The 23,410-nt window shown below is 45.5% G+C and overlaps 1 long non-coding RNA gene across 5 annotated transcripts; it reads left to right on the top strand.

Moving 5' to 3' along the window:
* LOC129631833 (uncharacterized) lies at positions 1-23,410 on the top strand. Of its 5 annotated transcripts, XR_008704192.1 has the most exons (8): positions 1-93; positions 5,479-5,743; positions 13,874-14,032; positions 17,750-17,874; positions 18,658-18,751; positions 20,298-20,382; positions 21,133-21,202; positions 22,266-23,410. It is a non-coding gene; the product is annotated as an uncharacterized LOC129631833 (long non-coding RNA). The 5 variants fall into 5 exon arrangements; XR_008704195.1 differs by lacking the exon at positions 13,874-14,032; XR_008704194.1 differs by lacking the exon at positions 17,750-17,874.

The raw sequence follows: 23,410 nt of genomic DNA, 5'->3' as shown, positions 1-23,410 counted from the left end.
GTATTATGTAGACACGAGCCTTAGGCTGCCAGTGTACCCCGGTGAGCTGAGAAAGAAGGTTACCCCAAGAAGCAGAGGCAGAGATTGGGAGTGGTAGGTTTCTGATTCTTTCCTGCCCAAAGCCAACTCACCCTTTGGACTTTTCACTTATGTGAGCAAATGCATTCTCTTTCTTTTTTTTATAAATTTTTACTGGAGTATAGTTGCTTTGCAGTGTCCTGTTTGCTGTACAGTAAAATGAATGACATGGCCCCTCTTTTGTAGATTTCCTTCCCATTCTTATGTCACCACAGAGCGTTCAGTAGAGTTCCTTGTGCTATACAGGAGGTTCTCATTAGTTATCTGTTTCATACATAGTAGTGTCTGTATGTCAATCCCAGTCTCCCAGTTCACCTCACCCTTTCCCCGCTGCTTGGCACCCATAAGTTTGTCCTCTGCATCTGTGTCTCTATTTCTGCTTTGCACATAAACTCATCTGTACCATTTTTTTAGAATCCATGTATAAATTTGTTTCTCTCTGTCTGACTTGCTGCATTTTGTGTGACAGTCTCTAGGTCTACCCACGTCTCTGCAGATTGCACTATTTCATTCCCTTTTATGCTTGAGTAGTGTTTCATTGTAGATGTGCACCATATCTTCTTTGTTTCTCTGTTGATGGACATTTAGGTTGCTTCCATGTCCTGGCTGTTGTAAATATCACTGCAGTGAGCATTGGGGTGCGTGTGTCTTTTCGAATTATGATTTTCTGTGGATATATGCCTAGGAGTGGGATTGCTGGCTCATACAGCAGCTCTACTTTTAGTTTTTTGAGGTACCTCCATTACTTTTCTCCATAGTGGCCATACCAATTTACATTTTCGCCAACAGTGTACGAGGGTTCCGTTTTCTGAATACAATCTCTTTCATTTCAACCCTATTTGGGTTGGATTTTCTGTCACTGGCCTCCAAAAGTGTTCTAATTGTTATGCCCACCTTATTCTCTCTGGATGGGTTTTGTCACAAGAATCGTAACAATAATTCTCATGGCCACCCTCTCATGGCTGTTGAGGAAAAAAAAGAACCTAAGCTCAAGTGCTGGGAAAATTTCTTTGGCCTGAAGACAACAGCGACAACGGTGATAACAATACTGGCAAAACCCCAGACTTTTCCAAACTTCTCAGCAGTCGCATGGCAGGTTCACACCATCTTCTGTTGGCAAGATGTGGCAAATATTGCAGCTCAACGGTAAGAGTGAGAAACCCATGTCCCGAGCAGTTGGGTGGCTCTTCTCAGCAGGCTTAGCTCTATTTAAACCTCCCAAACTTTGCTCTGTGTGTGTGTGTATGTGTGTGTGTGTGTGTACACGCATGTGTAGGAGGGTTTGGACTCTCTTCCTCTTTTGTTATGAAGGAGAACAGGGAGCAGATTGGAACAGGTTGTAACACTTCCGCACGCCCATGTCCTGGTGCTTATTTCATAGTGCCGTCTGCCAATTGGCGTCTGGATCCCGTGCCTCTTTGATTTATGTATTTATTGTAAAGCAGCCAAATTTCAGAGAGAGGAGAGGAGATTCTAATTTAATAGTAAGAGCAAGGTGTAATTTCTTATAAAGGGAGGGAAAGGCACCCGCATTCTTATTTGATGTCAGAAAATAAGACTGCTCAAGACTTCTCCCACCCATCTAAAAATTAAGACATAAGATGTGGTTCCACCAAATGATTAGTTCGGTGTTTTATAAGAGATGATCATTTTATTTGTGAATGGGATTTTAAATTAGGTAGGTATTACATTAGGAAACAAAGACACCCAGAATAAAAAACCCCAACCTTTCAAACAAACAAGCGAGCAAGAAAATCCCTTAAGTCTTTTTTTTTTAATACCTTTCTTTTTCTTTTTCTTTTTGCTGTGCCATGCGGCTTGCACTATCTTAGTTCCCTGACCAGGGACTGAACCCGTGCCCCCTGCAGTGGAAGTGTGGAGTCTTAACCAATGAACTGCCAGGGAAGTCCTAGAAATCCCTTAAATCTTACCACCAATCACTATTTTCCCTTTTAAGTTGGTTAAAAATATTACCTAAAGGCCAAGAATTTGTGTGTCAGAGTTAGACACCATTGCACAATGTTAGGGCTGAGATGATGAGACCTGTGATGGAGCCAGTAGGGGGCCTAGATAGGTCTGTGGAATAATTGGAAGGTGAAGGATCAAAGTGGCTACAGGGGTAAACGACCCCCAGAACTCCTCCAGCAAAGGGCTGGGCAGGCCTTGTTTGCCTGATTTGCATCCAAAACTCTGGGGGTGGGGAAATGGTCCCCATCACCTTTCCAGGCATGTTTTCCACCTTGGGTACCACCCTCCTCAGCTTCCCTCAATGTAAATTCATTCTATTAGGCTAAGTGATGCTGTTCAGCAAAAAGAGTCACTGTGTGGTGGGTGTGGGGGCAGTGGGGGCCACGAGCAGGGCCTAGATGGGCAGTGGCCTTGTCCCCACCTCCCCCAGCACCTGACACACAGTAGGGACTCAGTCACTGTGCTGCAACCATGGGATTCCACTTGTCCGGTTCTGAAATCCATTTATCTTTACCCTGCCCCACCTCCCTGGCTCCCACGTCTATCGGCGCTGATCTCTTTGTGTACTGGAGTTCTCATACTCTCCCCATCACTTCTGGGAAGGCTGGTCTTCTTGGATGTGCTGTGACTTCACAAGGGTCGGCTGGGAGTTCATAACCTGGTTCTAGCCCCGAGTGAGTGATATGGAGGGTATCTCAAACTCCCACCATGCCTCAGTTTCCCCTTCTTTCAAAAAAGCTATAATAATATTTATCTTTTTATTGCTTATGGATATTATGAAATTAAAATGATAGATGTGAGAGGAATTAGAAGAAAAGCCCTATGCAAATTCACCAGTGTGATTAGCATTCTTGCTATTCCTTTTAATATTAGGTCCCTAAATGATCACAGTCTTCAGTTAAAGACATGATCTGGGAACAGAAAAAGAAATAAAAGCTGCATCTACCTGCAACCTTGGAGTAGAAAAGTCCCCTTATTCTCTTTCCTCTTTCAGAAGAGAACTTGGTGTGATCGGGTCATTGCATGTAAAATGCTTTAAGAATGTGATCTGTGCTTCATCATTTTAAAATTCAAACATTCCTGAGCCTTTTTTCCCCTCACCCCGTTCATATTTATCTTCTTGGTCTTGCCTTCATTGGGCACCACATTTGTATTGATAAATTGTAGGTGGTAGGAGATGTATTGATGGGATGGAGACAGTTCAAAATGTAGAGTGCTGTGGCTTTGCATATCATTACACCTAGCTAGCTTTTTGCCTCCTGAAAGCTGTCGATTTGTGCATTATTGCTATTCAGGCTGATAAATGACAGTAATTGTTCTTAAGTTGAAGAGCTGGTTTAATATGCTGTCTGGCCTGGGAATTTCCTGAGCACCAGGGTTAAACTCGCGCTCCACTCGAGCTAGCAAAATGGCCCTTTTTTCATCTCAGACTATAGAGTTAATTGAATTACTCGCTATTCATGCAGTTTGTAGCCTTGATTCTAAAGATATCATGAACGGAAGGGGGAGGGGGAGACTTTCTAGGGGACTCTGGGTAACCGTGGGGCCTGCGTCAAGGACGTGACCCCTTCCCTGAGTGGAAGGCAGTTCATGTTCTGCAGCATGGTTTGCTTTCCTGCCCCTCTGTTTGCTCTTGGTCATTTTGGAGGAGCCTTCTGGGGTTCCCCAAACCTAGAGGGCAGCAGGATTCTGGAAGATGCAAAAATGATGTCTCAGAGGCTATTTTTGCCTATTTTCTAAAATTTGGAATCAGAGCACGGAGTTGCTTGCATTTTTTTTTTGTTCACTTTTTAAACTTTTGGGTTTTAATTCGTACTATGATCTGGGTGAAGTTTAAAGTTGCCACTTAGCTGTGGGGCAGCCCCAAGAAGGTTTCATTCTGTTTTCCTTCCCAGTGACTCAGCTTCTAACCGAACCATTCAATCCAAAGGGCTCATCCCAGCTGTTTTGAGTCAGAGGATTCTTTCTTGGGCTGAAGGTGGGGAAGGAATTAACTGCAGGAAACTGGGGAAGAGAATCTGCCTTTCAATGAATGTCTCATCTGACTCTGGTGTGTGGGCAGAGGTTTCCAGAAAAGTTCACGCAGCAACCTCATCTTCATCCCATCTTCCTGGTATCTCTGGGCTGGTCTTCCAGGTCTCCCCTGGATAGAATGAACCCAAAGACAAGTGCAAAGCACACAAGAGACCCAGCTTGCCTCATATTTACCCTCTAGCATTGAGATGACTCAAAGTACCAATGAGCTTCAAAATTACTGACTTGCTTCTGTTTGGGAATCAATGGCCGCTTCCCCTACTCATGTACCCCTGTCCTGGCCCAAGGTTAAAACCAGGTTATTTCTCCAATTTATTGGACCATGGCCACACGCTTTCATGTATGCGTTATCTGGGGCTACTTTTGCACTGCAGGTGTAGAGTTTAGTAGCTGGAACAGAGACCACAATGCTCTCAAAGCCTAAAGTATTTACTTTCTGAAGATTTATAGAAAATGTTTGATAAACCAGTGCCACAAAACAATCCTGCTGAGGTTCAAATGCTGCCTTTCCACACGTAAGCTGGATGTTCTTGAGCAAGTTAGACTTCCTATGCCTTAACCTCCTCATCTGTAAAATGAGAATTATACTGCAGCTGCATATGTTGTGTGTGAGGGCCAAGTAATTCAAATGTATGAAGTGTGCTTAAAATAGTTTGTGGCACATAGTTAGAATTCTATAAGCATTATTTGTCATTGTTATATTTTGTCTTTGAAAAGGTTCAATGATTACATATTATGCTGGTTTGGAAAATTGTCAGTAACAATCTTTATTAAGTGAGAAAGTAATTGAAAATATGAAATTGATTATCAACACATTGTTTTATGTAAGTCCCACAAATAAAAATGCAGGGAAAATATTTGCAGGGCAGGAATAGAAATGCAGACATAGAGAACGGGGTTGTGGACACAGTGGGTGAAGCAGAGGGTGGGACGAGTTGAGAGAATAGTATTGAAATATGTACATTCAGTTCAGTTCAGTTAAGTTCAGTCGCTCAGTCATGTCTGACTCTTTGCGACCCCATGAATCGCAGCACGCCAGGCCTCCCTGTCCATCACCAACTCCCGGAGTTCACTCAGACTCACGTCCATCATTACCATATGCAAAACAGACAGGGGGAAGTTGCTGTGTAACACAAGGAGCTCAACCGAGTGCTCTGTGACAACCTAGAGGGGTGGGATGGGGTGGTGAGTGGACGACAGGAGACATATGTGTATTTATGGCTGATTCACGTTGTTGTGTGGCAGAAACCAACACAACATTGTAAAGCAATTATCCTCCAGTTAAAAAAAATGCATAGGGAAAAAAATCCAGGTTATTTCTCCTATAATTGTTCAAGCTTGTGTAACAGTTTGGAACATTATTAGTAGATAACCCCCCCTCTCCCTTTCTCTCTCTAGATGGAAGGAAAGTTTGGTACCACGTGATGTTCAATGCCCCAGCTGGAAACATTTACCTTGTTTAGATCCAACTTCAGGAAAGTTTGGGATGCTATCTCTGCACGCCCTGTCTTTGATCTCAGTTCTCAAGTGTGCCCACGGAAGCAGGCCTGAGGGATGTGACCCCACCACAGAATACCTGGAGTACGGAAAGATTCCCATTTAGAGACATTCATCATTTCTCATCATAGAAGCTCATAAAACCCATCTTTTGCTGTCTGATAAGGTATGAGATAATGAAGGAAGACTGCTTAAAATGTAAATCATTTGGATCTGTTGGTAACACTGTTTAGAATTAAATTCATGTGTAATAGAACTTCCGATCAGAAATGAGCAGTTTCCCAGACAAAGCCATCATGAGTTCCATAATTTCATATGGATGCTTCAACACTAATGGAGCTGGTGCAGTTCACTTGATAATGCTCTGAGCAGAAAAGATCATTTTTCCTAGTTCTGTAACCATGCAAACATGACGGCAGATCACTCACTCCAGTTCTTCCTGTCTGGTGTCCCAGAAGAGTACATCTCACACCTTACCTGGAGAGAGGTGCTCCTCCCGGGGTGGGAGAAAACCCTCCCTGAGATCAAAGAGTGACCTGCTGAGCCTCCAAGGGCCTGACAACAGTCAGGGTCCCTCCTTAGGCTCTGGGTCTCTGCTGTTGCCCTTCCTCTGTCCCACATCTGGGAAGGGCCAGCTCAGAACCCAAAGTGCTTCCAGAGGCTAGACTCCTCCAGGGCTTTGTTTGGGCTCCTTCATGAAGCCCAGTGCCCTCTGCAATAGGATGGGTACCGCTCAGGGCATGTGACATGTTTAAGTTGCTACAGAGGCATGGCTATAACTGATATTGAGTCACATATCATTTTTCCTTCAATCCATTTTCAAGGTTTCTGATTATGTCAAAGAGAAATTCTTCTTTGGTGTGAAAGTGTTTTTCATACCTGAACTCACATGTTTGCTAATCTTCTTTTATGAAAAAAAAAAAAAACAAACAAAAAAAAAAACAGAGGACGGGCCTTGAACTCAGAATATTATTCACAGGACAGTATCCAGCTGCAGCAAAAAAAAAAAAAAAAAAAAAGCTACTTTTTAAAAAGGTATTTATTTTGTAGTTATGTTTTATTGTGACAAATGATACTAACTTTCCTTTGTGGTAATGACAAAGATTCCTTCTAAATAAATTCCTTTAAATAAGAAGAGTCTGTTTAAGAAGAGTATTATGTAAGTATGAGTCCAAATGATGCTGGTTAATGGGAATGATCTTGAAGGTGCCATGTAGTCTGGGAAACTGCCAGATTGCTGTAAGGTGCTGGAGGCAAGAGGGCAGGGCTTGTCCCCTAGAACCTATCATTGCACAGAATTCACTGCATCTTAGCACAGATTCAAAACTACTTAAAAAATACCACTGTCTTATTTTCTGTTTGAAAAGGGTATCAACGTTCTTCGTAGAAAATTTGGAATATATAGAAGACACACACTCAAAAAGCAAAGGAAATAAAAGAAGAGAAAAGGAAGGAAGTGAAAAATCCCCTAAGAGCCCATTTGCCAGAGATAGCCATTACTAATGCCGTGCTTTATTTTCGTTTGTCTTTCAGCATGTATACATAAATGGGGGCTTCCCTGGTGGCTCAGTGGTAAAGAATCCACCTTCTCTGGGTCAGGAAGATCTCCCAGTATTCTTGCCTGGGAAATCACATGGACAGAGAATGACAGAGAATCTTTGTCATTGCCCCAAAGGGACGTCAGTAACATTTGTCACATATAATGTCTGCTAATTTTTTTTTTTTGCTCATTTTCAAATTGGCTTGTGTTCTTTAACTGTTGAGTTTTTAGGATTCTTTGTATATTCTAGATGCTAGTTCTCTGATGGATGTGTGATTTGCAACTCTTTTCTCATAGTTGGGTAGCTTCTCTTTTTATCCTAATCACGTGGCATTTGCACACTCCCAAGCTTTTACTTTTGATAAGGTCCATTGTGTCAATTTCATATACTTTTAAGCTTAATTGTATGCCTGCCTTAATAATGAGAACCAATGCTGCGTTAAAAATACGTATTTCCTGAGGACCTACTAAGCCCCACACACTTGTTTAGGGTGGGGGACACTGCAGACAGAAGAATGTACCGTTCTTGCTTATATGGAGTTAGACAGATAAGTAAAAATATAATTTCAGAAGTACTTCTATAATTGTCCTGGTGAAAAATGGTCTCAAGAAAAAGAGTAGGGATTCTAAGAGGATGAGACAGAGTCTGAAAAGACTTGCTTCCCTGGAAAAGCATCGTTTGCAGAGAATGAGGAAGAGCTGGCCAGATAGAGCAAGAGGCGTGGGCACAGGGACCAGCCTTGGAGTGAGGGACCTGGCGTGTTTGAGGAGTAAGACAGCCTGTGGAGGGGCAGGTCTTACACGGCTGCTGTGTGGCACGGACCAGGCGGCACTGTGGGCCTCGGCGGCAGTTGGACTTCACTGTGAGACCTCCGGGAGGCAGTGAAAGGTTTCGTAGGATGAAGGACCTTTGTGAACCACTTACTGAGCTTTGCAACAAACAGCATCATCTTTGTTTTACAGACATCTCAACCTTGCATTCATGTGAAGGGGAAGATGGATACTTAGATGAGCTGTTGACTTATTTATGGATCCTGAGTTCTAGAAAACTCCGTACTCAAAAACGTCACTCTAGAAATTTCACTTTCTGTCAGGTTATGCAAAATGGTTTAACTCATGAGCAAGATACCAATACCTAGAGGAAAAAAGAACAGCTTTGGGGTCTTCCCTGGTGGTCTCGTGGTTAAGAATCTGCCTTGCAGTGCAGGGGATGTGGGTTCAATCCCTGGTCAGAGAACTAGGGTCCCACATGCCACAGAGTGACTAAGTCCGAGCACCACAGCTAGAGAGCCCACGTGCTGCCTGCCACGTCCCACACGTTGTGTTGGGCCACAGCTAAGACCCAACACAGCAGCTAAATTAGCTAATTAAAGAAAAACAGCTCTGGCAACTTCTGATGCAAGTTAGATGACATCAAGGATGGCCAGAGGGCTGAGGTTTCATGGGTGTACATTTTGGGGATTGGATCATTTCTGTTGGTTGCTGTCAAATGCTAGGACCTGCTGTGCCCTGGGGGAAGGTTAAGGATGAGATGGGAGTGGGGTGGGGGGGGGAGGCCTGGCTGTGGACAACAGGTTGATATAGATGAGGCTTGGAAGTGCATGTGGTGACTGGGTCATTGTGGGGTCGCCTTCTTGAATTTACTTCTGTGTTAGGGACCATTTCTTTGCACCCTGAACTAAGCAAAATTCTGGAAATGCCAGCCCCCTGGGAAATTGCTTCGCTTCACCCCCCTCCCCATCTAGGGTACCAGGCTAGTAGCACTCTAGGGCTGTGTTGAGACAAAAGGACAAGAGTAAAGAATATAAAGGGTTCTGGAGGTTACCATGTGCCCAGAAGTCTCACTTGTAAAATCCTGGGGACACACCCTCCTACGCTTTAGGGGCATGGCACTTAGCCTGAACCTGTAGTTTGACCTGTGAGATGCTGTAAGGTCTGGGATGGCAAAGAGCTTGTCTTGAACCCTAACAGTGTCCTGAAGGTGTGTTGGAAATTGGAGGTAATGCTTTATGGGTGTTTCTCGTGCCACCCCAGGATGCACCCAGGGCTGTGTGAGGTGGTTGACATCTTGGTTCCACGGTGCCCTCACCCCCAACCTGAGAGAGGAGGTGGGAACCGGCACGATCATGAGCTCCTCTGAGGCTGCACACCCACCGACTTGGCTCTTTGTGGGGGTGGAAGGGAATAGGCCAGTTGTAACACCAGCTGTCAGCGCACAAACTGCTTAATTTCAAAATCACACCACAGACAGAATTAAAAACATCACACTTGAGTTAAAGTGAGCGAAACAAAGAGAAGCATTTTCAACACAGAGCAGAGCGACCATGTGTAGTGTGCTCTGTGGGACCCGGGAGCTCTGGAACAAAGTCTTTCCTTAGAGATGCCTGGGAGGCCTATTAAACAAACAGATAACCTGTAACCCCGTGCCCATCCCCAGTTTAGAATAACTGATATCTGCTGGTTACTACTCATTTTTTCCCTGGCTGGCCCGTCGTGTAACATTTGGCCAATTGTTGACTCACGGCTGCCGCAAACCCACCTTTATTTTAACCATGTAGGAGATGGGAGAGGGTGGGGCGGAGAATTTGCTGATACCTGTGGTGCCTGCCTGCCGTGAGGGTGGAGGTGCTCCCCCAGCCTCGCCCCCGTCTGTAGGGCTCGGCCCGCCTCCCCCGGTTGCGATGTTCAGCACACAGTTTACAGTGCAGTGGACTGGAATGGACGCATTTAGACATTCTGTTTGACTCTTAGATATATATATTTAAAAGTAGACACAGCTTCAGATGAAATGCAAACCAGCAGCTCAGGGTAGTGGCAGCCCGAGTATTTGGAACGTGTCTGAAATACTTAATGGAAAGAAAAGCCTGAGTCACCGTTGGACTTGGAGGGTTTCATCAGGCTGTGGGATGTTATCCTAGACTGGAATGAATCTCCCCAACTCTGGACTCCTTTGAACACTTAACGCTTCTCCTAGGGCAGGTCCCTACCATTCTACCTTCTCTATGTTCATCCCCTGGTCATTTGGGGGTGCCTAAGCGTTGTTCCTGGGGAGACCAGAAGCAAGATATGGTCCTTGGCTGTTTATTTCCACACCTCTCTGTCGCCCTCCCCTGGATGCACTCTGAGTATCTTGAGGGCAGAGGTAATGTCTTGTTTGTCTGTGTATCCTCTGGGCAGAATTTAGTGCCTGGCACTATCTGTGGGCACCCGGAGAGCATGGAGTTGGAAGTGGCATAGGAATGCTGGCCTTTCCTCCTTCATCCTTTGCTTTGCTGCCATGTTGGGTTCAGCATCCACTCCTTCAGTCAATACATTTCTGGCTGCCTCTGTGTGCCCAGCACGTCGCCGGATGCCGCGATTGGGTCATGCAGTCAACCTGGGTGTGTGTGTTGGGCTGTCTTGGGGCTGCCCTCACCATGGGTAGAATTTCTGGCTGTGCTGTGACTGCCTCAGTGGCTTTGGACAGCTAAGACCCCTGGATAGGGTAGAAAAGGTAGTGGGGAGGGACACTTAGAACCCTGCCTGTCCCTGAAGGAGATAGTAGGCTTATGCATTTTGGAGTAGGGGCACCCAAGCTCTGGGCCATGGACGGTACTGGTATGTGGCCTGTTATAAGCCAGGGTGCCCAGCAGAAGGGGAGCAGTGGGTGAAACTGAAACCATCCCCACCCCCTAGGGACCGTGGAAAAATTGTCTTCCACGAAACCGGTCTCTGGTGCCAAAAAGGTTGGGGACTGCAGTTTTCAGAGCACTTAGGAGATTCAGTGCATGTCCTGATTTACTAGTCCGGAGAACCTCTAATGGGTGAGCCAAACGCTCAGATTTTTAACAGTTTAGTTTTGGAGGAGGATTTGCAGGTGCACACAAGGTCCAAACAAGAGATCCAAGGGCTCATACCATGGTTGACACACATTTCTAGCATGGTTCAGCCAGAGGTGGGTCCCTGCAGTGTCCACCCAGGGACCAATATAGACCACTAAGCTCACTCTTGAGCTCCCCTTTCCCTTGACCTTCTCCCTGGGGAAGGATGGAAAGCTGCAGAAATAGGACACAGGGCCCCGGGAGTTGGGGGATGAGTGCCTCATGTTTGAGGGTTTACGGGGCTTTCAGCCTTCCTCGGGGGGAGTTTCTGGAATTGCCATAAGGCAGTGCCCCAGCTTTGGCACGGGTCTTGCTCCTGGCCGGAACAGGTGTTCGCCCCGCTCCCCACCCCACACTGCCCCCCAGGCCTCTCTCTGAAGTCCTCCCAGTCATGTGGGCTCTGAGCTGCCCCTCCCCTCCCCAGTGAGATGCTTCCAGGAATTCTCACCTTCCCCAAACCACGAGGGGAAGCCCCTCCTTGCCTCATTTGACTCGATCACACTGCTTCTTCCTCTCTGAAAACTCAAAACAGAGAAGTACACTGTGGAGGAAAACTTATTTTTTCTCTCTTCACTCTGGAAGCCAGCCTTGATCCGAATGTTCCTATAGCAACATTAATTCTCCAAGTTGCACCTACTGTATAATAAGTTATATATATAGAAGACCTACTGGGGTCCAAATACCCCATATGTGCAAGCGAATGAGTTAATGCTGCCGTGAGAATTAGCAATGTTCCGTTTCCTGATTTTCATGCTTTTAAAGTTGCAACCTGTGTTTGCTGGGGGGCTCTGGATGGAAGCTTGGGGGAGCAGTGGAGGTGGGTGCAATTCTGGCAGAGAACTGCCTCCACAGCAGATCGAAGGATGTCTGGAGAATTTTTGCGTCTCGAGATGGAAATAGACATGGGGATGCCAGTGTCCTTCCTAGTTGCCACGAACTTTTCCTCGAGCTCAGCTCTGGCTGTCTTGGCATCCATGGTTGTCTGATGGTGAAGCTGGGCAGTAGGTGTTCAGAGTAAGAGAAGAAACAGGTAAGACAGACAGACAGGGCCCAGTCTCTTTGCTGCTTGTGTCCTGGGGGTGGGGTTGATCCTAGGCCAAAGTTTCTGCCCCACCTCTTTCCTTACAAGTTGGTGGAAAATAAAGCCTTGGCTGTGGGAAAGGTTTGAATCCCTTGTGGGTCTCCTGGAGGTTGTTTGTATTGGCTAGCCTCTGTAGTGTTGGTAAGAAGCTAATAGCCATGATCTTGGTAAAGATGATGATGGCTTACATTGAAAGCCTTGTCACAGGCCCGGCTGCTGCTCCGAAATTCTGTGCAGTGTGTCCTTTACTCTTGCAACAAGATCTGTGCATCTCCCATTGTACAGATGGAAATATTGAGGTGTAGATGCAGTTAGCCAGTAGCACTGGAGCTGGAGGAAGAGCTCTCAAGCCTCTGTGACCAACAGCATGCTCTATACCTTGCTATGACAGGTGCTGATGGGGGCCCTGCAGGCCTGGTGACTCTTGGCCTGCTCTTGCCTCTTTTAAACCTTCCCCTGCTTCCTTCACCTGGGACCTGGGAGCCCACAGTTTGCCTTTAATGCATAGGCTAACCCTGTAGTGGTGAGATTCCTTCCAGCTGGATAGGATGCTCTGAGGTGGGTTGTGAGATGCGGGGAGGCCGAAGGTCTCCTTGGGCACATGTGTAGCTGACTGCCCCTCTCCTCCAAGATCCAGTGGACACGGGGACCTAGACACTTCCTGTCTGGCAGTTCAGGTGTCCCTCATCATCTCTGGCCCTGCTTGCCCTCAAGAAGCTTTTATGCCGAGCTAGCCCGTGGCCTTGGTTTGGGCTTCAGGCCCCACTGGACCCCAGGCTAGGACTCCGAACACCACCAACCACCAGAGGGCGCCATCTTCAGTCCACTGGCTGCTCTCAGATGGGAGCTCAGGTGTGAACGTGGGGTTTTAGAAGAATTACCTTAAAACCGGACAGTGAAGAGTCCAACTCCTTTTTGACTGTTTCTTCCTGCATTTAATGAGAGGCCTTTTCCTACTCTGCCTACAGCCAACAGATACCCTGAAGGGGTGTAAAACTCAATAGACACTCAGGCAGATAAAAAAACTCGTAAAAGTTCTTGGTTTGAAATCTTCTTTTATGGCCCTGGATGGGAAGTGTTCCTAGAAAGCTGTTTTGGGAAATGAAATGGTCCATTTGTCCCCTTGAAAAGCTGAGCTGAGCCCTGGGGGGCCTCTGTGGTCCTGCCTCTGCCTCTGGCCCTCTGGAAGGATGCCCTTAGGAGGGATGGACCGCAAGTGAGGAGCATGAAAGGCTGCTCCTTGGACTCCAGAGCCTGGGGTGGACACCCTGCATGAACCTGCATCCTCCCAGGGGCCACCCCCCAGCCCTACTCCATGCTGCTCCCCACCCCCATCCCTGCTAGGAGGCACAGGGCAGTGAGATGCTTGCCAAGAAGTGCCCAACTTGGTGCAGATGGTGGGGGACCACAGTGGTACTGAGGAGAGACTCAGGTGGACAGGACATGGCTTAGCTCATGATCTCATGGCCTGGTGGGCAAGCCTAGTAGGGGAATGGCAACTGGGGTGTGACCTCAAGCTCTCATATTTATTGTTTCCCCACCTTTTTCATCCTGACTGGACAGGATTTTTCTTGTGGAAGGGACAGCACAGCAGAGCACAGGGAAGTAAAAGCCTATTCCTGATTTTCTGAGTTTAAACATCCATTAGTTCCTTTGGGTTGTCATAATAAAATATCACAGGCTGAGGAGCTTTGTTATTATTGTTGTTTAGTCGCTAAGTCGTGTCCAACTCTTGGACTGTAGCCCACCAGGTGCCTCTGTCCATGTGATTTCTCAGGCAAGAACACTGGATTGGGTTGTCATTTCCTTCTCCAGGGGATCTTCCTGACTCAGGGATTGAACCCACATCTCGTGCACTGGCAGGCGGATTCTTTACCACTGAGCCACCAAAGAAGCCCTAAGGAGCTTAAACCACAGAAATTTATTTTCTCACAACTCTGGAGGCTGGAAGCCCAAGATCAAGGTGTCAGCAAGGTTAGTTTCTTCTGAGGCCTCTCTGTTTGGCTTGTATATGGTCATCTTCTCTCTGTGTCCTCGTGTGGCCTTCCCTCAGTGTGTGTCTGTGTCCTAATCGCTTCTTATAAGAACACTAGTCATATCGGATTAAAGCCTACCCTAATGAGCTCATTTTAACTTAATTACCTCTTTAAAGGCCCTTGCTCTTTAAACCCGAAATATTCGGGTTTCCCTGGAGGCTCAGCTGGTAAAGAATTCACCTGCAATGAGGGAGACCTGGGTTCAGTCTCTGGGTTGGGAAGATCCCCTGGAGAAGGGATTGGCTACCCACTCCAGCGTTCTGGCCTGGAAAATTCCATGAGCTGTAAAGTCCACGGGGTCGCAAAGAGTTGGACACGACTGAGCAACTTTCACTTCACTTCTCTGAATATTCACATTCTAAAGTTCTGGAGGTTACAACTTCAACATACGAGTTTTCAAAGGTACAAAGAGCTTGACTGATGTAGCTTATTAAGAAAAAAATATTGCAAACCATCAGTAGTAACTTGATTTATTTTTGCTATAATATTAATTATTAAAAATGATAACAAAATTTAATAATACTTATATGGAGAAAAAGGAACCGTCCCTCATACACCACAGGTAGAAATGTAAATTCATGTAGCCACTGTGGAAAATAATACAGATGTTCCTCAAAAAAAGTAAAAATAGAACGACCATATGATCCAGCAATTCTGCCATTGGATATATATCTGAAAAATCCAAAAATACTAATTTGAAAAAAAACAAAAAATAACAAAAAACAACATTAATTTGAAAAGATACAGGCACCCCAATGTTCATAGCAGCATTGCTTACAGTTGCTAAAATATGGAAACAACCGAAGTGTCTATCAACAGATGAATGATAAGCAAAATGTATATATATGATGGAATACTACTCAGCCATCAAAAAGAATGACATTTTGGTATTTGCAGAAACCTACATGGACTTGGAAGGCATTGTTGTTGTTGTTCAGTTGCTCAGTTGTGTCAGACTCTTTGTGACCCTATGAGTCTGCAGTGTGCCAGGCTTCCCTGTCCTTCACCACCTCCCGGAATTTGCTCAAACTCATGTCCACTGAGTCAGTGATGCTGTCTAACCATCTTGTCCTCTGTCGTCCCCTTCTCCTCCTGCCCTCAATCTTTCCCAGCATTAGGGTCTTGTCCAATGAGTCGGCTCTTCGTATCAGGTGGCCAAAGTATTGGAGCTTCAGCCTCAGCATCAGTGCCTCCAATAACTATTCAGGATTGATTTCCTTTTAGGATTCACTGGTTTGATCTCCTTGCTGTCCAAGGGACTCTCAAGAATCTTCTCCAACACCACAGTTCAAAAGCATTATGCTAAGTGAAATAAGTGAGACAAAGAAAGACAGATCCTATATGATGTCCCTTATATGTGTAAGTCTGTAAATCACAGCTGGTGAATATAGCAAAGAGGAAGCAGACTCACAGAAAAGAGAATGATGGTTGCCAGTGGGAGGAGCAGTATAGGGTAGGGGAGTAAGAGGTACAAACTAGTAGGTATAAAGTAAACACAAGGATATATTGTACAACAAGGGGGAATAAAGCAAATATTTTATAATAACTATAAATGGAATATAAAGTTAAAAGTTATGAATCACTATATTGTATGCCTGTAATTTATATAATGTTATGCATCAATGATACTTCAATTAAAATATTTAATAACACATTGAATTCTTCCAATGTGTGAGGCATACTGTGCTAAGTATGGTCCCTACACGATTTCATTTAATCTTTATAACCACTCAAGGAGAAAGATAGTAATATTCTTGACTACAGATCTTACAAAAGTAGATTTAAACTCCTTGTGCTTATAGCTTTTAGACAACTCTAACACCAGGTCTCATTTACAAATTAGAAGCTAACAAAATTATAAAACCAATACATTTGAAAATGAAACATTTTTTAATGGAAAAGATGATGCTGTTTTGTTGTAATGAATTCACAGCTTTTAACATGATTCTGGGACTGACATATATGACCTAGGTTCTTTCCAGATTGTTAAGATTGCATATCTTGGGAGTGGGGTGGGGACATTGCTGATTCAATTTTTCCACCACTTTGTTTAACTTGAAGCATCATCGGTGTCAGCATGGGAAATTCTTTCTTTGCCTCCTTCTTCCTTGACCTCTCTCATTCTTTGCTGAAGAGCAAACAAAGAGAAGATAACTTCGTAACAACACGTGAAAGTGAAGCTCTAAGACAGTCAAGTTTAACAAGAAAATACCATTGATACAGTCTGATGGATCTGAGATAGCTAAAATTTCAAAGCAATATAGAATCTTAAAGGTTTGACCCTGCCCTTCCAGCAAGGGACGTGAATCTAGAGCAGGGGTCCCCAGCCTCCAGGCCCAGGACAGGAGGTGAGTGGCAGGTGAGTGAGGAAAGCTCCATCTGCCATTCCCCATCATTGCCGTTATCACCTGAGCCATCCCGCCACTCCCCATCCTCCCTCCACCCCGTGGAAAAATTGTCTTCCCCAAAACCAGTCCTGGGTGCCAAAAAGTTTGGGGGCCACTGATCTAGAGAGAAGGAGCAGGGATGAAAAGAGACGAAGAGTGTAGGAGAGAAGAGAGAGGAACAGAGGGTGAAGACCCCAGATGTCCACCTGGGTGAACTCCATGTGGACCCAGAGGTGACTCAGTGGAGGTAACCATGGACATATAATGTGCTGTCTCCTGTACTCTTCTGATGGATCCCAGGTCAGCCTTCCAGGGCGCGCATCCCCTCCCCACTCTGAGGCTGGAGTAACACAGGGCTTACACTCCCATGAACAGAATCCTGTAACTCTGCTTGGCCTTCCCTCAGCCCCCAGGCCCATTCACTCTGGCCCCCGCTCTTTAGTCTTTGCTGATTTTTTTTTAAATTTATTTATTTATTTTTGGCTGCACTGGGTCTTCGTTGCTTTGTGAGGGCTTTGTCTAGCTGTGGTGAGTGGGGACACTCTCTAGTTGTGATACTTGGGCTTCTCATTGTGGGGGCTTTTCCTGTTGTGGCGCAAGGGCTATAGAACACATGGGTTTCAGTAGTCATGGTGCATAGGCTCAGTTGCCCCACAACACATGGGATCTTCCCAGACCAGGGATTAAACTCATGCTCCCTGCGTTGGCACACATTTTCTTAACCACTAGACCACCAGAGAAGTCCTAGTCTTTGCTGATTTGAAGAGTGTGCTTTCTATCCCAACAATGGAAAACACAAACTTGGGATGGAAATCATTTGATAGTTGATAGGTGATCCAGAATATGTTTGTATTCATTGTTTTTTTAAAAATGGAAATATAGTTGACATATTACTACAATGTCATGTTAATTATTGCTACATAGCAAAGTGATTCAGATACACACACATACACACATATATATACATACACACACACACACTCACACACACATACACACATGGGTGGCTCAGATGTTACAGAATTTGCCTGACCTGGCTTTGATCCCTGGGTCAGGAAGATCCCCTGGAGAAGGAAATGGCAATCCACTCCAGTATTCTTGCCTGGAGAATCCCATGGACAGAGGAGCCTGGTGGGCCACAGTCCATGAGTTTGCAGAGTTGAATACCACTGAGTGACTAAGCACACATACATATATACAAACAATCTTTTTTAAAATATTCTTTTCCATTATGGTTTGTTTTAGGATATTTTCATTCTGTCTTTTAGATGGATTTTAACTGATGTGAAAATACTAAAAAAAAATATTGACAATTACCAGAAGGAGGTATGGACTCTTGACAACATATCCACGGGTCTCAGTTTGAGAGTCTCACATGTTGCCTACAGGAGGAGTAAGTAGTGCCCCAAAGATAGAGGGAAAGGCTTTTAAGTTTGTGGGGCCATTCACTGACTGGGCAACTTCAGGATGGAGCCCTCAGCCCTCTGGATCTTAGTTTTCTGAAAAACAGTGGTATTCACAAATGGCTGCTGCTGCTGCTAAGTCGCTTCAGTCGTGTCTGACTCTGTGCAACCCCATAGATGGCAGCCCACCAGGCTCCCCCGTCCCTGGGATTCTCCAGGCAAGAACACTGGAGTGCGTTGCCATTTCCTTCTCCAGTGCATGAAAGTGAAAAGTGAAAGTGAAGTTGCTCAGTCGTGTCTGACTCTTCGCGACCCCATGGACTGCAGCCTACCAGGCTCCTCCATCCATGGGATTTTCCAGGCAAGAGTACTGGAGTGGGGTGCCATCGCCTTCTCTGATTCACAAATGGCGGCAGGGGCCAAATGTGACCACAGGACGTGTGTATGCGACCTCTATCAGCTGGGGTGGGCTGCACCACTGGGCGGTGTGGTACGTGGAGGGGACCGCCGTTGTGTGGTGTCTGGGGTTGATCCTTCTGTCCCAAGGTCTGGGCATGGCGGCAGCTGGTGGGGGCAGGGGTTCTGACTCCTGTTGGGGCACCTTCTGTGATGAAGTGAAGTGAAAGTTGCTCAGTCGTGTCTGCCTCTTTGCAACCCCATGGACTATACAGTCCATGGAATTCTCCAAGCCAGAATACTGGAGTGGGTAGCCATCCCTTTCTTCAGGGGATCTTCTCAACCCAGGGATCGAACCCAGGTCTCCCTCATTGCAGGTGGATTCTTTACCATCTGAGCCACCAGGGAAGCCCTCTGTGATGAGAGAGAGATGAATGGAATGTACCCCAACCATGATGTTTGATTGTAAAGGTGAGGATGTGAGTGATGGCTCCTGGAGAGGTTCACGCTGGGGGTGGGGGGCACAGGAAACCTGCATCGTGCTCAGGGACCCCAGAGCCCAGCCTTCCTGGAGGAGCTTTCTCTGCTAGGATAACCTGGGACAGAATCCCCCAACTAAACGTGGGCCAAGGCATGCCTTTAGGGCAGGGCAGGAGGAAGGCACTGGGGGCTTAGCGAGGCATCTTCCCTGGAGGCCGCCTTTGGAGGCCCGGTGAGCAGGTACACAGTCCCCTCCAAGACGTGGGCATGGGTAAAAGTAGTGAGTTCACAGCTGCATGGGCTGGGAGGGGCCCTTGGAGTTAAGCAAGGTGGCTGGAGTGGGCAGGGGACAAAGCAAGATGAGGCTGCAGAGATGAGCGAAGGCCAGAATCAGGTTGGCTAAGTTATGTCTTGCTGTCACAGTGGGCAGTGACCCACCTGGCATTCCATTCTCCATAATGGGGGCGGAAGGGATGCAAGTCCCAGACTGAGAGCTTGCATGACCTCCTGCGGCAGGCACTGCTTTCCCCTCCTCCATCTTCTGGAGCGCTGGTAGGCTCTACCTGCAGTTCCAACAAGGACCTGAAGGGGGTGTCCCACCTTTCATCGTCACTCTTCAGTCCTCCAGCCTCTGAGGCTTTGCTGTCTCCATCTGTCAGCAGGGCTGTGTACTGAGTGCGTGTGCTTGTCATGGGAATGTGCATGTGGGGGTGATGATGGAGGACTGCAAAGACAGGAAGATGAAGCTGGGACAGAGCCCAGAGGAAAGGCCTGGACACAGATGCTCACGTGCAAAGGGAAATGCCTGGGGACCAGTCTGCTGCAGACACCATGGGGTTAGTCCCCAAAGGAGCTAGGCTATGCCCTCCCCTTCTTGCTTGAAGTCTCTGCTTCTTGCATGGCTGGGGCACAGTTTTTTCCAGAGTGTAGTTGCTAGGTGTCTGTCTGTGCATCAGATCAGAGGCTGCGGAATGGACTCTTCCAGCCACCTGCTGCCCTCTTAATGAGGGGTGCACATGAGACCCAGCTCGGAATAGTTTCCACCCCCGGAGCTGGCAGGGCCCCAGGTTAACTTGGTGACTCCGGGCCAGTACAACAAATTTACTGTTATTCCCGCTTGGTAATTAACACCCTTGCTGCCTGCTCCAGCAGCTGATGCAAGAGAGATTTAAGGGAATATTTTAATCTGAAATCTAGCGGCGGGGAGATAAGAGTGGCGTGGCGAGGCTGGGCTGCAATCGACATATTTATCGTCCGAGGCTGACCATCCAACGAGTGAGTTCTGCTCGTCAGTTCAGATGGATAGCTAATCACTTTCTGTGTTTATGATTTCAATTTCTGTCCTTCGTGGGGTTGTGGTGAATTAGCTTGGTGCCATTTTCTAAAATATCAAGCATTTTTATACATTAGGTATAGTGAATGGCAAATACTTGATGTAAAGTCTGCAGTTTTACTCCATAACCAGATTGTAAAATATGAACTGAATTAATCATAACTGCGAAGACTAATGGTACGTTTTCTCTTATTTTATCTTTAGTGCCTTTCAGATCATGTTTTAAAACCTTCCCCGTCTGGCGTTGGGAACGCAGCCGCGGCTTGGTGGTGGATAGCAAGAGGCAAAGGTCAGACCGGAGGCTGCACAAATATTGTGTGCTGGATTTATTGTTTTAATTAAGAGCGTGGCAGTTCATCATAAACTGTTTATGGCGTTTCTGCACAGTGCAGCATTTTGAAATCAGCTGTTTTAATGAAAACATAATGTCATATCTGTCAAAGTTCTAAATATTTTGAAAGTGAAATATGGAAACAAGAACTTTGATTCTAGGCTTACCGAGATTAGCTCATTGAATTGCTTTTAAATCCCTTAAGAGGGTCACATCATGGGGACCGTATGGTTTCATGTAGGTGACTGGGGAAAAAAAAATTCTAGGAGGTTCTCAAGCTGGTTATTTAATAGTGAAAATACAAGTTGAAGGTTAATGGATCAAGAAACCAAACCATTACGGTTGGCGTTGGGGTTTTCGATTAAAGATGCAATAATGGGTGTGCAGGGCCTGGATGCTAAGCTGTTTGGGGAGGCCTAATTGTGCTGAGAGGGAGCCGGGAACCTCTCAGGGTAGGAGAGAAATGGAGGCGCCCCTGTCCTCCTTTTCCAGGGGTGAAGCTTTGACATTGCCATGTTTGCAACTAATTATTTATAATGACCTCAAAGATGATGAGGTTTCATGGACTTTTCAGGCTGAGCAGTTTGCAATCCTAGTAATTCCCTCTCATGGTCGCCGGGCATCTGTGTAGACATGTCAGCCATTCCTGGTTACATTTGTTAGGGGGTCGGATAAAATATTTGTCTAATCTGGAAATTGTATTTTTAGCTGTACTCTCATTGGAAACAGAAATTAAGCTTGTCATTAGATGCCGGGCCACAGGAGTTGACTGAACAGGGTAATGTATGTTATATTCTGTGCTATACTTGGTCAAGTTTCATATATATCGTATTCCACATTATTTTATTAACTTTAATATCTGCACTTCCTATTACCAGACATGCCCCTCATTCAAAGCACAGAGGCACAGTTCTCTAATCAGAAGTGACAGGCTATATACTTTCTCTCAGCCATTACTTGGTAGCCTAGAGCAAAGAACTCTGTTTCCTTGAAAATGTTTTGAATTGGGTTATTTTTATTGAAGTATTAAAGTAATTCTTCAGATTTTAGGCTATTATTTAAGTACTTTTGGGAGAATACAATAACCTCCAGATTCTATAGGCTTTGTTACTTTAACAATCCGAGCTGCTAAATGCATCTTTTTAATGCTGGTTATATAAGTGTCTCAGAACTCATCTGACCAGCGGAGGCTAAGAGCATTCAGGTAATTATAGAAAATTAGTAGGCTAAATTAGTTTAGGAAAGTACAGAAGTACAATATCAACAGTGCTTGCACAGTCTAGGCCTTGCTGGCCAGATTTTTCAGTGACAAATTGGCTTTTCTGATGATTTTATCTTTGTGCTTTGGTAATTTGGTTGAAATAACCAATTGATTGGGTAAGAAAGCTGAGCTTGGGTGTGGGTTGGTGTAGTCTGAGAATGGATGGATGACTTCAATATGAATTCTAATCTGTGATGTTGGAGGAGGTGGCAATGGCAAAGGTTAGACTTTGCCCTGTGAGTTTGATCAGGAGAACCCATGGCTGGATGGCCCCATTACTGGGGGCTTCTCGGGGGTCCCAGCTCAAGCCACAAGGAGATCTCATGAGCACCTGTCTATAAGTGGCCACATTTTACCAACAGCGTTATAAAGAGAAGCCTATTCCCACGTACTTCCTGAATCAACATGCTCCTGACACCCACATGGGCAGAGTCTTACTGCACTTTGGGTGCCCAGTGATGAGGGAGTCAACAGAAGTTTAGCAAAGGACTAGACCTCACTGAACACTCAACACTCACCAAGCCACCAGTATTGGGCACATTGTCTTATTGAATCCTCCTTGTACTGGCCTCCTTTCCAGGCAGCAGAAGCCAAAAGAGAGGATCCCATCTGCTCGAGGCCAACTGAGCAAAAGGCAGAGTTGAGATTGGAACTGAAGTTCATTGTCAAGATTCTTCTGCTCTGCCATCTCCACCGAACCTGATGAAGTAAAAGAGATTCCACTTCATCTTTTTCCTTTTGTCAAGTCTCAAGTTGGTTTTGTTTGCAAGCCGTCATTTCTTATGTGACTCAGAGATGAGAAGACGTCAAGAAGCTTTTAAGAAGTATAGTTTGCAATATATAACTACAATCCAAGAAAATCAGTATTAGACCACTGGAAAAACACCTGGACCCACAAGCCTCCAATATACTCATTAGAATTAACTTACTAGTGTGGGAAAACTGACATGATTAACTCTGTGCTAACTGTAAATCTGAGAACCTGCTAGATATCCTGGGACATATTTGGAATTCATTATAAACCCCACAAAACTCTAGCCAATAATCTAGGCATTCTGTTCTGAGATCAAGCACATGAAATAGAAAACTTCTGACACTTGGTAGGATTGTGCATACAAAAAATAGGGAAGTAGGGACTTCCCTGGTGGTCCATTGGTTAAGACCCCACGCTTCCAATGCAGAGGGTGTGTGTTTGATCCCTGGTTTGGGAACTAGATCCCATATGCCAAGCAGCACAGTCAAAAATAAATAAAGTCCAGATTTAATCAATTAAAAAAAAATAAAGCAGTGTAGAAAATAGGGAAGTGTAAATCCTTGGCAGATTTAAAAGCAAAAGTGGCTTTAAAAGCAACCAGCTAGACATCAGATAGAACTGTTTGGGTATCACCATTTGGTGACCACTCTGGATGTCATGGTTCTAGCCATCAAACCAGGGCATGGCCCAACATGCTGAAATGCTGTGGTTGTTCTTTCTATTAACCTACATGTGTGCACCAATCGAGTGAGGTTTACAAATGCATAAAGCCTTAGATCTTTATAGTAGGTTGGCACTGGTTACCCTCATTTTACAGATGAGGAAATTACATTTCGTTGACCACTTAGCCTAAGGAATCCAGTTAAACAAAGCACAGTTGAGTTGGAGACAAAGGGAGAAAAGTTTTTAAGGAAAGTGCTCGAAACATCCTTTGTTGTGTGTCTTGCTTGGGGACTGTCTTCCTTCTGCTG

This window comes from Bubalus kerabau, chromosome 17 (genome assembly GCF_029407905.1).
Source record: "Bubalus kerabau isolate K-KA32 ecotype Philippines breed swamp buffalo chromosome 17, PCC_UOA_SB_1v2, whole genome shotgun sequence".
Taxonomy (NCBI): Eukaryota; Metazoa; Chordata; class Mammalia; order Artiodactyla; family Bovidae; genus Bubalus; species Bubalus kerabau.
Note: the sequence above shows the minus strand (reverse complement) of the source record. Positions and strands in the feature narration are given on the sequence as shown.